Below are 15,347 nucleotides of genomic sequence, written 5' to 3' on the forward strand. Positions count from 1 at the left end.
ACCTCAACATAATAAAGGCCATATATGACAAACCCACAGGCAACATCGTTCTCAATTGTGAAAAACTGAAACCATTTCCACTAAGATCGGGAACAAGACAAGGTTGCCCACTCTCACCACTATTATTCAACATAGTTTTGGAAGTTTTAGCCACAGCAATCAGAGAAGCAAAAGAAATAAAAGGAATCCAAATCGGAAAAGAAGAAGTAAAGCTGTCACTGTTTGCAGATGACATGATACTATACATAGAGAATCCTAAAGATGCTACCAGAAAACTACTAGAGCTAATCAATGAATCTGGTGAAGTAGCAAGATACAAAATTAATGCACAGAAATCTCTTGCACTCCTATACACTAATGATGAGAAATCTGAAAAAGAAATTAAGGAAACACTCTCATTTACCATTGCAACAAAAATAATAAAATACCTAGGAATAAACCTACCTAAGGAGGCAAAAGACCTATATGCAGAAAACTATAAGACACTGATGAAAGAAATTAAAGACAATACAAACAGATGGAGAGATAGACAATGTTCTTGGATTGGAAGAAGCAACATTGTGAAAATGCCTATACTACACAAAGTAATCTCCAGATTCAATGCAATCCCTATCAAACTACCAATGGCATTTTCCACAGAACTAGAACCAAAAATTTCACGATTTGTATGGAAACACAAAAGACCCCGAATAGACAAAGCAATCTTGAGGAAGAAAAACAGAGCTGGAGGAATAAAGCTCCCGGACTTCAGACTATACTACAAAGCTACAGTAATCAAGACACTATGGTACTGGCAGAAAAACAGAAATAGAGATCAATGGAACAGAATAGAAAGTCCAGAGATAAACCCACACACATATGGTCACCTTATCTTTGATAAAGGAGGCAAGAATATACAATGGAGAAAAGACAGCCTCTTCAATAAGTGGTGCTGGGAAAACTGGACAGCTACATGTAAAAGAATGAAATTAGAACACTCCCTAATACCATACACAAAAATAAACTCAAAATGGATTAAAGACCTAAATATAAGGCCAGACCATATAAAACTCTTAGAGGAAAACATAGGCAGAACACTCTATGACATAAATCACAGCAAGATCCTTTTTGACCCACCTCCTAGAGAAATGGAAATAAAAACAAAAATAAACAAATGGGACCTAATGAAACTTAAAAGCTTTTGCACAGCAAAGGAAACCATAAACAAGACGAAAAGACAACCCTCAGAATGGGAGAAAACATTTGCAAATGAAGCAACTGACAAAGGATTAATCTCCAAAATATACAAGCAGCTCATGCAGCTCAATATCAAGAAAACAAACAGCCCAATCCCAAAATGGGCAGAAGACCTAAATAGACATTTCTCCAAAGAAGATATACAGATTTCCAACAAACACATGAAAGAATGTTCAACATCACTAATCATTAGAGAAATGCAAATCAAAACTACAATGAGATATCACCTCACACTGGTCAGAATGGCCATCATCAAAAAATCTGCAAACAATAAATGCTGGAGAGGGTGTGGAGAAAAGGGAACCCTCTTGCACTGTTGGTGGGAATGGAAACTGATTTAGCCACTATGGAGAACAGTATGGAGGTTCCTTAAAAACTAAAAATAGAACTACCATATGACCCTGCAATCCCACTACTGGGCATATACCCTGAGAAAACCATAATTCAAAAAGAGTCATGTACCACAATGTTCGTTGCAGCACTATTTACAATAGCCAGGACATGGAAGCAACCTAAGTGTCCATCGACAGATGAATGGATAAAGAAGACATGGCAGATATATACAATGGACTATTACTCAGCCAGAAAAGGAAACGAAATTGAGTTATTTGTAGTGAGGTGGATGGACCTAGAGTCTGTCATACAGAGTGAAGTAAGTCAGAAAGAGAAAAACAAATACCATATGCTAACACATATATATGGAATCTTAAAAAAAAATAGGTCCTCATATATACATTACCAAACGTAAAATAGATAGCTAGTGGGAAGCAGCCACATAGCACAGGGAGATCAGCTCGGTGCTTTGTGACCACCTAGAGGGGTGGAATAGGGAGGGTGGGAGGGAGGGAGACGCAAGAGCAAAGAGATATGGGAACATATGTATATGTATAACTGATTCACTTTGTTATAAAGCAGAAACTAACACACCATTGTTAAGCAATTATACTCCAATAAAGATGTTAAAAAAGAAAAAAAAAAAGTCCTGACGAACCTAGGGGCAAGACAGGAATAAAGACGCAGACATAGAGAATGGACTTGAGGACACAGGGAGGGGGAAGGGTAAACTGGGATGAAGTGAGAGAGTGGCATGGACATATATACACTACCAAATGTAAAATAGATAGCTAGTGGGAAGCAGCCACATAGCACAGGGAGATCAGCTCGGTGCTTTGTGAGCACCTAGAGGGGTGGGATAGGGAGGGTGGGAGGGAGACGCAAGAGGGAGGGGATATGGGGATATATGTATACGTATAGCTGATTCACTTTGTTATACAGCAAAAACTAACACAACATTGTAAGGCAATTATACTCCAATAAAGATGTTAAAAAACAATATATATAGATTTCCAGGTCTCTCCCTTGTCAATTATGATTCAGTGGTTCTGGGGAGGGCCTGGGAATCTGGATTTTTAACATGTGCCTCTCATGATTCTCTTGATCATGTAACTACACTGTCTCATTTTAAGACACCAAACCTAGAGTCTGCCTGGCAAACTCAAACTATTCCTGTTTCTCTTTTCTCTATTCCTACACCTGAACTCAGGTCGTGCCTTTAAAATGTGAACTTAGCTAAACACAGCCCCGTCTTTATGTCCTGGGGGACAGCATGGTTGCTTTCTTCTCAATCAAAGAAAATGATAGGTTGGGAAGGCATTGTGATTGGGTTTTTTTGAGAATACATATGAAAAAAAACCCCAAACAAATTAAACCCTTGATTCATAATTGCCATTGGGCATCATTAAAGTTCTACTCAAATATATCAAAGTTTCGGAACATTCCTTAGCCTTCATGTCTTAGGAGAAGGAATGCTGTTATTGGTGTTGCTCTCTTTCATTTTTAAAAAAATTCTCATCGTATTACCAGGATTATGATAAATAACTTGTCTGAGACAACACAGTGTAATAAAAAAGTGCTGGACTGAGACTCAGGAGATCTTGGTGCTCCTGCAAAATGGCTGTGTGCCCTGGAGAAAAGCATTCCCCATTCCCTGGCCTCAGTGTTCCAGTCTGTAGAATGGGAGGTAGGTGGACACGGTTCTCTCTAAAGCCCCTGCTATCCATGAATTAAACAAACAACCAAATAAACAAATAAATAGAACCAATAACACAAAAATAAAACCAAAGACAGCTGTTCTAACTTGCAGCATGCCCAGCTCAAAAACCCTTCCTGGTGGGTCGGTGCTGATACATTTTTCTGATAAGATATTCAACAAATGTTCTTTGGGCCCCTGTTCTGTGCCAGACAATTGAGGCAGGAGCTGGGGATAAAATAATAAGCCTCCCTAATCCCACTGAAAACCAAACCAAACCAAACAGACTATTCTGACCTTAGAGTGTTTACAGTCTAGTGGAAGAGAAAGACAATTAATGAAGTGCATAATAATGATATGCTTTATAATATACAATATTATATATTATACCAATAATATACTGATTATTTATATAATAACGGAACAGGGGCAAGTGCCATGAGGAAGAGGGGTTTCCTGGAGGAGGTAAGGATGGATCTGAGAATAAAAAGTGAAGTAGGAACTAAGGGCTCACTGGGCCTTAAACCATAACGGTTGTCAGTCAAATCTGATTTTAAATAAATGGAAAATCCAAAAAGAAAAAAATAATCCCAAACAGCAATAATCTTTGTTTATAATCAGTAAACTTGCTCCAATTCCAGAAAATCTGAACAGTTGCACTGGCTTGAGCCCTGTACCAACTCATGAAAACTAATGGCTACATTTTCGGGAATTTTGCAAGCTGTTTGTTAAACGCAGCCATCATTAAAAATGAAACAGTTTAACCTTTCCATTAAGTAAATCATATTCAAAACAAAGGTAATATACTTTTAAAGGTCATCACTTCCTAATTATTATTACTGTATTGCTGATCATGAGATTATTTATACATCTGTGGGATGGAAATGCTATGTTGTATGTACTATTCCAACTAGGCCTCTTTTCCCAACTTCATGTTCTGTGATATATTAGTAGCTGTCAATTGACTAGGGTAGGGGTATTTACCCTCCAGAAATCAGCCAACATGAGGAATCAGGGCTTCCCTTTTCTCTACCTTGCCGAGCCAGCCAGTTGTTAAATCAACACATCACCGCCTGACCTGCCCTTCAGAGCCGCTCCCTCCAGGTGGCCATTGAGTCCACGAAGTCCAATCGGTCCACCCACTGCTGTGGGAGGACCAGGTGGAGGAGCTCGGTCCCCAAGGACCCACAGTGGCATCGGGTTGCCTTAGGAAGGCAGAGCTGAACCTCGGTGAGGATGAGCGTAGGATTGAGATCATTGCTGTACCTCCAGGGCATTTGAAGCTCTGCCTGACTCAGTCTGAGCTGGCATCGCTGGACACTTTGCTGCGTTGCAGGCGGCCCTGCCACAGAGGTGAATGAATGAATCAATGTTTCCTCTGTGCTTGGAGGCCCACGGATGAGAGGCAAAGAGGAGGAAGGTGGAGAGTCTGTAAGGAGGGAGAATAAAAGGAGAGGTCTGTGGCAATTTTCTCCTGGGGAAGTTTAATAACTACTATTAAAAAAAAATGTAGTAATTCATTGTCATGATTTAAAAAATTTGAAATCAGGATTTATGAGGAGTGAAAAGGAGAGTCATCTTCCCCATCCACTCCCCAGCTGTGGTTTCCTAGGTAGCCTTCCAGACATTTCTATGCAGATGCTAAATTTCTTGTTCCCGCCCCACACCAGCTCTCTGTGTGCAGTTCAGTAACTTGTTTTGTTGTTGTTGTTGTTACTGTTCACTTAATGATGTAGCCGGGCTCTGCAGAGAGGCAGTGCAGCCTAGTGTTTAGAGCATCACTCTGGAGCCAGACAGCCTTGGCTCACCAACTACCAACAATATAACCTTGGACAAGTTACTCCCCTATCTGACTCCGTTTCCTAATCTGTAAAACTAGAACAGAGTAAAAGCACCTGTGTCGGGACTTTGTGAGCCTTCTGTAATGAATATATGTCAAGCATAAGAGAGGAAGTCACATGTGTCAACTTTCTATACCAGACCATTTCTCTCACATTATTTTTTAAGTCACCTACTATTCCATTATATGAATGTACTAAACTATATTTAAGCAGGCTCCTTTATATTTAGGTTATCTCCAGGCTTTTTTTTTTTTTTTTGCTGCTACAAACAATGCTGCAATGTAATCACACAAATATATTTGCACAATTGTGTGAGTTTATGCATGGGAAAAAAATTCCTGGGAGTTAAACTACTGAGTCAAAATTGGATAGCTATTACCAAAATTAACTCCAAATCAGTTTGCAACAAATATATGCTCTGCAAACAGAACATCAGAATGTCTGTTGAATTTCAAAGGCAATAACTGTAGACATTATCCAACCTTCTCATGTTTGCCAACGCAGTGAGTGAAAAGTGGTGTCTTATTGTTTACATTTTCCAAATTACTAATATGTTTAACCATCTAGTCATATTTTTAGTATCCATTAGTATTTCTTTAAAAAACATGAAATGTTTACGTATTTTGCCCTTTTCTTTATATTTTTGCAGGTTGTCTTCTGATTTTTCTTTTTAGCCACACAAAATATTTTTATGTAGTCAAATTTATCAATCTTTAACATAATAGTTTCTGGGTGGTATGCCATATATGGAATAGCCTTCTTCTGCCCTTTTATTAAAATGCAATTATTTGGCCTCACTTTCAGTTCTTTTATGGCTTCACATTTTATATCTAAATATTTGAGACATCTGTAATAGTTGTAAAGTGCATTAATGATTAATTTCATTTTTTCCCAAATATTTAGCCAGTTTTCTCAGCACCATTTATTGAATAAGCCAGTTTCTCCATCAATTTATTTTATTATTATTATTTTTTAACATCTTTATTGGAGTATAATTGCTTTCTCCATCAATTTAAAATGACACTTTTATTATATGTAAGATCCCCATATGTATTTAGCTTGAATTCTTTTAATTCACTGATCTGCCTCCCTAGTTCTGCAGCAGGATCATACTGTTTTAATTACTGCAGCTTCATAATATGTCTTAATATACAGTAGTGTTAGTTCCCCTCAATATTATTTTCAGAATTTTCATGGCTATCTTATAAGATTGTTTTTCTGTATGTATTTTGATACCCTAATGACAAGTTGCTCCCAAAAATCTCAATGAATGTTTAATTAATAATGACCTCCTTGATGCATGTAATTAACTCAATGGCAGAGGTCCTTTTACAATGTATACATATATTAAATCATCATACTGTACACTTTAAATATCACAATTTCAAAAAGTTATACCTCAACAAAACTGGTGAAAAATAATCACCTCCTTCTTTGAAAAGTCCTTCCTGACTCATTTTCTCTTTTATTCCTCATAATAATTCTGGGAATCCCTCTTTACAGGTGAAAAATCTGAGACTCAGAGAAGTGATGACATTTGCCCATGGTCATCCAGCTGACACAGGGGCAATGTCCTAAGACTCAAACCCAGGTTTTCTGATTCTAAATCCAATGCTCTTTCCATCACACCCAGAGAAATATAAATGAAGGAGTAAGTTTGGAAAAGTGAGGGAAAAACACAGTTATCTTTATCAAGAGCCTAAAAAAGGAATCGGCCAACTTGAACTCTCCTGGAATCCAGGTGTATGTTGAGCTGTGCCATGTGTAATGTCAGATGACGCCCCTGGTTCACCTACACTGTATGATTCTGACCTTCCTCGTACTAGTGCCTATGGCTGACTGTGGAGAAATAAGTAACAGAAAGTGCTACAGAACTTCTTGCTAATATTATGTATTAAGTACAAACACACTGCTGCTTTGGGCTGCTTCCTTAAGAATGCAGAAAAAAATAATGCTGACACTTTGATCTCATGTTTTAAATCTGGCTGTTATAAATAGATAGAATTTCAGCTTAAATATACTAATGATTTTTTTCGCTATGCAAATTATATTGGTTACTTAGCAACAGAATAAATAAGTGTTTCTCCTCTAATTCTGTGTATGTTAGTTTAGAGAAGGCACACAATAAGTTAATTAGAGAGTGGTTGGGGGTGATTTGTAAATGTCATATTAACATGCTACTTGCTTTGTAGTCCCTGAAGACTTTAAAATAAATAGATGCCATTTTCTGGCATGGTTGATTTTTTTTTTTTTTTTGTCTTTGGAACCTTTTCCCAACTAATATTTGGAATAAAGATTTAGAAGTGATATGCAAACCAAACGTACCTTTGGTTGCAACTTCTAATTACATATGTGCTCAGTTTTGAGAAAAACAGATATATAAAAATCTAATCTGAAAAATGAAGATCAACGGGGCATTATTAGAATCCTTGTGTATTAGAGGTGGTCCTTATAGCCCTTTCATTTACCGAGGGGACGACTTGGGCTTAGATGGGGCAAAGGCCCAGCATCTGTGCTTGGCTGTGAGATAATAGAAAATATCTATTGGTCTCTGCCCCCGCATCCTGGCAGAGAGCTCCAGAAACCCTCGTAATTTCCTAAGTGATAAGAACGCTAGGAGCATCTCTTGTTCTAGTATTGGTCTTTGACCTCTGTTCCTGATACAGAGCTCCTGAAACCCTTGTGATTTCCTGGGTGATAGGAGTGTCTTTTGTGCCAATGAAGCGACTCAGGTGGGCTCCTTGATGAGAGCTGGTCACCAGAAAGACCAAGTCATGATTAGAAGTTCAGAATTTTTAGCCGCACCGCCCTCTGCCCCCATTCTCAGAGAAGGGAGGAGGGATGCAAACAGAGTTAATGACTGATCATGCCTACGTGATGAAGCCTCCATAAAATCCCCAAAATATGGGGTTTGGAGAGCTTCTGGATTGGTGAGCATGAGGAGGTGCTAGGAGAGTGGTGAGCCCGGACAGGACATGGAAGCTCCGTGTCCCCTCCCACATGCCTTGTTGCCCTGCACATCTCTTCCATCTGGATGCTCATCTGTATCCTTTATCATATCCTTCAATAAACTGGTAAACCTAAGTGTTTCTCCGAGTTCTGTGAGCTGCTCTAGCAAAATAATCAAACCCAAGTAGGGGGTCATTGGACCCTCCAATCTAAAGCCAGTTGGTCAGAAGCACAGGTGACAGCCTGGGCTTGCAACTGGCATTTGAAATGTGTGCATGGGGGACAATCATGTGGGACTGAGTCCTTAACCTGTGGGATCTAATGCTATCTCCAGGTAGGAGGGGTTCAGAAGTGAGTTAAATTGTAGGATACCCAGCTGGTGTTGCAGAGAATTGCTTATTGTGGAGGAAAAACATATTGGTGACCAGAAGTGTCAGAAATGAAGTGTCTGTGTGAGCGTGGCATTAGTGTGAGAGTAAAGGGGACACACAGGAAAGAAATACACAGTAAGAAAGAACTGGGTTTTTCCTACACAGGTGGGAAGTTGAATTTTCCCTTTACACTGGTGAAGCTTCTACTCAAACCCAGGACTCCCTCTTCTGTCTGCCATCTCCCCTCTCATTCCAAGGCTTGCCATTATAGTCCTTAAATAACCAACTCTTTACTGTTTGTTGGTAAGGCTGTGTTTATATTTCTGTCTGTTTTGGACTCGATTTCTGCCAAAAGTTACCCTTCTGTCCCTTCCTCCCACCATGGGTGAGCTGTATTACATCTGATTAATGAACTGTTTGCAGGGAGAACAGAGGGTGGTGGTTGGGCTAGGGTGAGGAATTCTGTAATATCCAGGATAAATCGTGAGACATAAAAGCTGAAAAGAGCATTGAGAAAATACAACAAATTAATTCATTAAAATAACAACTTGTCTCCTATTTTGATTGTTTCCATTGCACAATCAAAGATTTGTTAAGTCTCAGCATATTTTTACATCGGTTTAAACCACCACCCTTATTCTGATTATTAAAAAAAAATGTAAGGGACTTACCCAGTGGTGCAGTGGTTAAGAATCTGCCTGCCAATGCAGGGGACACGGGTTCGAGCCCTGGCCCGGGAAGATCCCACATGCCGCAGAGCAACTAAGTTCGTGCTCCACAACTACTGAGCCCGTGTGCCTAGAGCCTGTGCTCCGCAACAAGAGAAGCCACCGCAATGAGAAGCCTGCATACCGCAATGAAGAGTAGACCCTGCTTGCCGCAACTAGAGAAAAGCCCTCATGCAAAAATGGAGACCCAATGCAGCCAAAAATAAATAAATAAAATAAATAAATTTAAAAAATCTATTTAAAAAAAATGTAAGGAAATTCCCTGGTGGTCCAGTGGTTAGGACTCTGCACTTTCACTGCCAAGGGCCTGGGTTCAATCCCTGGTTGGAGAATTAAGATTGGCAAAAAAAAAACAACAGGTAAATGGACAATGATACAAACTTCGTATTCTGAGACAAAAGCAAATTTTGTGTCAGTTAAGAATGTATTTAGCTGCAAGTAACAGAAAACTCAACCAGTAGGACAGTCATTTTTTACATTACATTCAGTCTGGGTATATGCAGTTTCAGTATTGGTTCAGAATATAAATGATGTCTGGGTTGAAAATGTGGTCCCAGTTGGTGCCACTGCTTCATGCCTCATGACCTCACATGACCTGTCCAAAGGCAGGAAACACATGGAGGCCCGGCAGTGAGTAGTCTTCTTGTGAATCTCTTTCCTTTTAACAGGAAAGAAAAATCTTTCCCAGAAGCCTCTAGGGGATGTTCTGTTACCTCTCATCGGCCACAAGAAAGCCAACCTTAGCTACAGAGATAGCAAGGAAAGCCTCTTTGCTGGGAGGTGGGCAAGGATGAAGGGATTGGGCGTGCTGCTGACTGGCACCGTGGTGCCTACCATGTACTTGTTACGCTAGCAGAATCCCCGGGGCACTCACCTTTCCATACATGCTAATTTTGTTCTACTGTGAGGGACTGAGGGCTTTCTCTTGCCTGCAAGTTGGCAATTCCTTGGTGCTGGGGAGTTACACCTCTGAGAGCAAATTGGACATGGACATTGGGGATGGAGGACTCATACCCCAGCTCCGTTGCCCTTGAGTGGGACAACTCTAAGACATATTTCATATTAGTTCCCAGTGGTTTCCAGTGGGATTGAGCTCCCGTTGCCCACAGAGGTAACTTGTTTGTCCGTGCACTCCGAATTGGCATCTTTGCCTTCTCTGTCTTGCTTCTCGACCCTCGCACTGGTATTTCCTGAGACCATCTTCCAAAGAAACCACTTGTATTCAAGCCTTGCTTTTGAATTAGCTTCTAGGGGGAATCTGGTCTAAGATACTAGCTATGTGAACCTCTTTAACTTCAGTTCTGCTAACTGTAGAAAGGAGATAATAATCTCCACTCGGGTAACCACTTGTGAGGGTCAATGACAAAACATATGTGAAAATACATTGCGAACTATAAAGCATTAAACGGACACAGGGATAATGTGGGCTGGAAAACACAATGTGTTTTTCACCCAAGCCCTCAGTTTAGATTCCATTTCTGTAATTTCACCCAAACTTGCCAAGGACTGAGTCTTTGGGCAGAGATCCCTTCCTTTGACAGGTAAAGGAAGTGTAATCGCTAAAGTGGTACTTCCCCTCAATCTCAGCTGAGAGCGTTGCTTTTATGGCTGTTACTGCACTAGGATTCCAATTAGCTCTTACTCTTTAGAGATGGGGGGTTGGTGATAAAATGGTCTGCACGGTTGCATTACAGTTTTCAATATTCAGTATGTTGACAAAGATAAACAGTTAATTCTCTGTTACAGATACTCAACTGGAAATCTGTTGGGACTGCCTCAAAAAACTTTACCCTTGGTTTCATTTCTCCATGGGGGAAAAAAGGGCATCTTGATGCATTGAATACAATCACCCTAATGAAGCCACGCTTTTAAAAATAAGAAGCAAAGTCATCTACTTCCATGTAGTGGAAACCCTCATCCTTATTTATTTATTTATTTATTTATTTTTGGCTGTGTTGGGTCTTCGTTTCTGTGCGAGGGCTTTCTCTAGTTGCGGGAAGCGGGGGCCACTCTTCATCACGGTGCGCGGGCCTCTCACTATCGTGACCCCTCTTGTTGCGGAGCACAGGCTCCAGACGCGCAGGCTCAGTAGTTGTGGCTCACGGGCTTAGTTGCTCCGCGGCATGTGGGATCTTCCCAGACCAGGGCTCGAACCCGTGTCCCCTGCATTGGCAGGCAGATTCTCAACCACTGCGCCACCAGGGAAGCCCCCCTTCATCCTTTTTTAAAAAAATATTTGTTTAATTGAAGTATAGTTGGTTTACAATATTGTGCTAGTTTCAGGTGTACACAAAGTCTTTCAGTTATACATACATATATATTTTTTCCAATTCGCTTCCATTACAGGTCATTGCAAGATATTGAATATAGTTCCCTGTGCTATAGAGTAGGCATAAAGGTGAGAGCCATGGTCCTTTCAGGGTAGGGTTGGGGTAAAGGTACTCTGTATGACCATCCATGCTGTGACCCCCATCAGTCTGATTATATTAAACCCTTAAAGTCAAACCACTGCTGTTTGAATTTAAAGCTGAGACAGCAGAGCAACTTTGGTGATGTGAATACTACAGTCAAGAAGCCAAGATACTAGAAAAACTATGCCAAGAGGAAGTACATCTCTATCTTCATGATACTGTGAAGTGTCATATAGACTTTCAGTGTTTTATAAATGTCAACTTTGACCCCAGAATTTTTACTTCTTATCATGGAACTTGGCCCCTGCTCCTTGGGGGTTAGTAGGCTGGGGAATGGGGAGATGGGGCGCTCCTTGTTAATTCTAGAAGTGGTTTTCTCCAAAAAGTGCTATCCAGGGGGGTTGGAAATGCTCCTTTGGGATATGGGATGGAAATATTAAAATGATCTTACTTTCTATATTTTTTAATGACTATTTTATATACACTTAGGTTGTATATATTATATATACTTAGGTTGTATATATATAATACACGCATGTAATTTACAAACAAACACACCTATATTTGGGGTGCACCTTTAAAAAATGTTTACTACTAATAATAGACCTTTCCTGGTCTAGAAGAGAGGTCCTTTTGGGAGATCACTGGTGCCTCTAAGAATCTGATGAAAAATGAGGATGCCCTCTCCCCAGAACACTGCACGTGGACACAGTTCTACAGATGGTTTGAGGGAGGTTCAGAGCCCCCCAAAGTCCAACTGTGGATCCCAGGGAAAGAGTTCTTTCTTCCAAATGTCCTCATCAGGAATTATTCCAGCGTGTCTTTAGGCCACTGTAACATCTGGTCTCCCAGCAGGGCCCTCAGGTCAGGAGCTGCCAGCCGGCTCTGCAGAGCCTCTGTGTTCATGCTCTTGCAGACTTCCCGAGCCAAAAGTAAGGGACCCAAACTAATGGGTACTCTCTTGTCACCCACCTCAACAGGACAGCCCCAGGGAACACAACCGTCCTTTCTATCCATCTCTTATTGTTCACATTTGTGTATGTACACACACACACACACACACACAGATTTATTATGTATTTTTCATGATAAAGCACAATCTTGCAGAAAATTTGGAGATATAAAAATGTGAAAACCAGAAAAGTGAAAATACCCATAATCTCATCTTCCAGAGAAAACCACTGTTCTCATTTTGGCACATGATCTTGCAGTGTCTTTTTCTCTGTGTGTTTGTACTTATGAAAAGATGATTTTAACAGCTTTATTGAGGTATAATTGATACACAAAATGGCGTATATTTAATCTATACAATTTGCTGAGTTTGGACTGATGCATACACTGGGGAAACCATGACCACATTCAAGGCAACAGATGTGTCCATCACTTCCCAAAGTCTCCTTGGGTCCCTTTTTGTGTGTGTGTGTTTTAAAATAAATTTATTTATTTTATTTATTTATTTTTGGCTGCGTTGGGTCTTCGTTGCTGCGCGGGCTTTTTCTAGTTGTGGTGAGTAATCTTCTCATCACGGTGGCTTCTTTTGTTGCGGAGCGCGGGCTCTAGGAGCGCGAGCTTCAGCAGTTGCGGCACACAGGCTCAGTGCTTGTGGCTCACGGGCTCTAGAGCACAGGCTCAGTAGTTGTGGTGCACGGGCTTAGTTCCTCTGTGGCATGTGGGATCTTCCTGGACCAGGGCTCGAACCTGTGTCCCCTGCACTGGCAGGCGGATTCTCAACCACTGCACCACCAGGGAAGCCCTGTGTGTTTGTTTTTGTTTTGTGGTAAGAAGACTTAACATGAGATCCACCCTCCTAACAGATTTTCAAGTGCACAGTGCAGTATTGCTAACGATGGGCAGGTTTTTCTTGAACAGGAATGAGGCAGGTAAATCACACTTTAGCCAAAAATAAATAAGCAGATGCATATATACTGAGGTTCCCAGGATCTTGAACTCAAGGGCAGAAATCTGGGCTCTTTTCTTTTCATATGCTTTTGATTTACTCTCCAACTCTCTCTAAATCTCCCCTTCCCCTTGCTTTGTCCCTCTTTTCCTTTTCTGGCCTTCCTCTCTCCTTCCTCATTTATTCACCTTTCCAGGTTGGTTTTTTGGGCATCTGCCTCTGACGGGTCACTGAGCTTGGTGTAGGGAGCAAGGTGGACAACACTGACTCCTTTCTGTCCCTCTCCTCCATCCCCCGACTCATCCCGCCATCTCGTTTTCTTCTTTTTTGTCCCGAGTCACTTTCTATCATTCCATGCCACCTGTAGGCATTCATTTTTCTCTTTATAACTTACCCCTCTAGAAACATTCACATATTCGAGTGCCTTCTCTGACAGTCAGTATTCCATAAACTGTCAGCTCCACACAAGAAGCCTCTCTCCGCTGAATTTATGGCTTTGGCAAAGCCATTTCATAAAAAATGATTAATGATAATTAACATTTTAACTTCAGGCCATTTAATGGCACCCAACAAAGGGGTCAAGTGAAACTCATGGGTGTCATATGTCAAATGTCACAGTGAAGGGATGGGGCTGAACAGGAGCTGAGAGTTAGGTGAAGAGAGAGCGGGAGGAACTGCAGACAGAGCTTCTGCCTCCTTGCCGAGGCCTGTTGCCTCCTTGCCCACAGTCGAAGGGCTACCGCCTTCACCCCACATTAGAAGTATCTCTCCTTCAGTTAGACTGTAGGTTGGAGTATTTGGTTTTGCATGAAATGTAATAATAGCCCACGCCCTTCTTCCGCATGCGTTCAATGCACAGCGTGTTGCACATTAAGGGAAATCCTCTGGATGCCCAGCATTGAGGGACTTCGATTCCTGAACATCCCAGGCTTGCTCACCCTACAACTGGGCCCTCACTCTCTGAAGTCTCTGAGCTGACATCCGCCACGCCCATTCATCTGCACGTTCTCATTTCACTTCCTCCCCCCCAATCCTGGCTCCATCTCTGCTTCTCCCCCACGTACTACTCCCCCCGCTCTTTTACAAGAAATTTTTATTGGACTGTAGTTGATTTACAATGTTGCATTAGTTTCATGTGTACAGCAAAGTGAATCAGTTATACATATATGTATATCCACTCTTTTTTAGATTCTTTTCCCATATAGGCCATTACAGAGTATGGAGTAGAGTTCCCTGTGCTATGCAGTAAGTTCTTATTAGTTATCTGTTTTATATATAGTGGTGTGTATATGTCAATCCCAATCTCCCAATTTATCCCTACCCCCTCTTACCCCCTGGTAACCATAAGTCTGTTTTCTACATCTGTGACTCCATTTCTGCTTTGTAGATAACCCTCCCTTCTCTTCTTGCTCTCTGAAAGTTTACCCATCAGTGCTTGCGAAACCCCTCCCCGAGGGTGGCCTCCTCCCGCTGCCCTGTCCTCACCCCACAGATGGAACCTAAACACCAACCACTACCAACAAGAAGTTAAGCATAAAGTGAGGCCAAGAACCAATGCATTTCAACAATGGAAGGTTGGAGTCCTCCTGGGAGGTAATGAGATGAATGATCAAGGACTAGGCAACATGGCAGACACTAGGTACTAGATCTGAAGCCCTGGGAGGTAGGAGCTTGGTGTTGAGACAATAGCTGGTAATGAACAGGAACACTCCCTTGGGTCAGTTCCCAAGAAGGAGAAAAGTGTGGTAGTGAAACAGTGCTTCCGTCCGAGGGTGACATCACGCGCCCAGATTCCATCTTTGGGGAATGGCCCTTTGTCGACAGAATTGGGACCTCACAGTGGGGTGACACATGAGACACTTAGGACTACGGTCTATATCATGAT

Source organism: Eubalaena glacialis, chromosome 18, assembly GCF_028564815.1.
Source record: "Eubalaena glacialis isolate mEubGla1 chromosome 18, mEubGla1.1.hap2.+ XY, whole genome shotgun sequence".
In the NCBI taxonomy this organism is placed as follows: Eukaryota; Metazoa; Chordata; class Mammalia; order Artiodactyla; family Balaenidae; genus Eubalaena; species Eubalaena glacialis.